The 2,351-nt window shown below is 33.2% G+C and overlaps 1 non-coding gene across 1 annotated transcript; it reads right to left on the bottom strand.

Moving 5' to 3' along the window:
* Positions 1 to 571: 571 nt before the first annotated feature.
* On the bottom strand, positions 572 to 651 carry Trnal-uag (transfer RNA leucine (anticodon UAG)). The gene has a single exon. It is a non-coding gene; the product is annotated as a tRNA-Leu (tRNA).
* Between the last annotated feature and the right edge of the window lie 1,700 nt (positions 652 to 2,351).

The following is a 2,351-nucleotide window of genomic DNA, read 5'->3' as shown; positions in this document are numbered from 1 at the left end:
TCTCTCTCACTTTTAATTAATGCCAATCGAAAATATATTTATACAAGCGGGAAATTAATTAACTATCTCGACCAGACGACATCTTTCGCTCTTTTAGCCGATGAACATAGGGGATTTTCCGGGGAATGGGGACTTCATATCATCCCAATGTTTACCTTGACTCCAACAACTGAGCCAATGGTTGGCCGATGTCACGACAAAGAGTCACATTTGTAAGTGCGGGTAAGATTATAGAGTGGCTGGGTGGTGCTTTTCTCAGGGAAATAATGAAATAGAAAAGCGGGAAAATGATGTGGTGAGTTGTAAATCGCATGCAATGTGTCACTCTACAAATTCCCTGTTTATTTTCAGAGCACCAGATGCAGGAGATTTGCCTCTGACACTTTTAATTACACTCTCCACTTAATTATTGAAATGGTCCCCAATACACTTCTTGAAATTATACACCCAATGGACTTTTTAAAGGGGCTTTTGCTACTTCCAGACCTTGGGAAGTCCTTAAGCTTTATACCCTGATTGAAAAATACAACATAATAGGTTGAAAAAAAGTGAAAAAGATCAAAAAAGCATTTGACAGCGGTGGGATTCGAACCCACGCCCTTTCAGACTGGTGCCTAAAACCAGCGCCTTAGACCGCTCGGCCACGCTGCCTCGTCGAGGTGTGCGTCAGACTTTCTACAAAAGCACAAGCGGGGTTTCTCAACCGATAAATTGCTTTGCGCTGCGCGATAAGAATATTATTCTATCCCAATGACGCATTAATTTGTTCGTGTGGCACTTTACACACTCACAACAGTTGTATAACTGTTATGTGCGTGTAAATATTCTCCAATCGAATGAAATATCGCTTTTCGCGGGCATTTAAATGAATAAACAGCGATATGATGCAGTTCTTTGAGCATTAAGAAACTTTAATGATTACTTTTACTCATGAATTTCACTAGGAAGCCTATATAGGTCAATCAACAGCAGTCTATAGAGAAGTTTAGAACAATAGTAATTTAGTTAAAACACAACTTTAGTTTGGAGTAGCCTTAAAAAATTAAGCCCACGAAAGAAGGTGTGAATACAGTTGAATTAATATTTCAAGAGTGACACAGGGTTATTTCTAAAATTTGCAAGTACAAATCGTTACTTTTTTTTTAAAGAAAATAAATTATTCAGTGCAAGTTCAAGTAAATATTTTATTTTAATTTAAAACATTATGAACCCGTAAACCCTTTAAGGACGATTAGCTCACCAGTGAGTGACGCAAGTTGTGTTTTTCTCTAAAAAGTAAAAAAAAATGATTTTTTCCATTTTTTCTGATCACCAATTTTTGACTCTCTCATCCTTAGAGAGTAAAGGCCTCTACACACTAGGAGCGATTTAAAAAAAAAACTTTTTAAGGAAATTTCCCCTATTCTTGCAGGCAGAAATGTTAGAATTTTTAAAAAAAAAAAGGCAATTTTTTGGCGAAAATTGCTTCTAGTGTGTAGACTGTAGACGTGTAGATAGGGGAAGGTGGGGCAGTTTCACCCCTAAATTGCAAAATGGATTTTGGGTCCATTTTGCAAAAAGATGATAAAGAGAAGTAAAACTTTGTATATTCTGTGAATTACAGTTGGGTTTAGGGTTAATAAAAATAATAACAATAATCCCTTAATTTCATTAGTCTATTGTGAAAAAAATCATTTCACTTGAAAAGCAGAATGTGTAAAAGTCCCCCATTGCGGGGCAATATCAAGATAAATATGAGACATTTTTTGAGAAAGATAAAACGTGTTTATAGGAAACTTGCGATACCAGAATTGATTAAAATTATTATTTTAAACTCTTCTAAGACTCTAAAACCTAAAAATATAATCGAACAAGAACTTTATAGCAGAATTTGAACACTAATTGATCATACAGAGAAAATAAAATATCGCCAAAGATTTCCAAGCCTATTTCTCGTTACTTGAGCAATTTTATTTGAATTTTTATACGAAAGAAGTGTCTTTTGTAGTGCTAAGCTAATTCTGTACATCGTTGATTCATTATATCGCCTTAGAACATGTCCTTTTTAGTATAACAGTTTTATAATAGTATTTTAAAATCCTGATTTTTTATAAAACCAAAAAAATATTACAATATATTGCTGAAAACATTCTGAAAAGATATTATAATAATTAAATTCATCATTTTTAAGCACTTAACAAACACTGAAAAATTATTTTTTTAAGTTTTTTTTTATGAACTTTTAGGAAATACTGCTTTCCATAATTTCGAACTTTATCAACAAAAACAGCTACAAAACGTTTTCAATGATCATTTTAAGTTAATTTTGTTTAAAAAATAAAATAGTTAGACATTGGAAACTTCTCCGTGTA

The sequence above is a fragment of the Phlebotomus papatasi genome, chromosome 1, assembly GCF_024763615.1.
Source record: "Phlebotomus papatasi isolate M1 chromosome 1, Ppap_2.1, whole genome shotgun sequence".
In the NCBI taxonomy this organism is placed as follows: Eukaryota; Metazoa; Arthropoda; class Insecta; order Diptera; family Psychodidae; genus Phlebotomus; species Phlebotomus papatasi.
The sequence above is the reverse complement of the archived record's forward strand: the minus strand, read 5'-3'. Positions and strand labels throughout refer to the sequence as shown.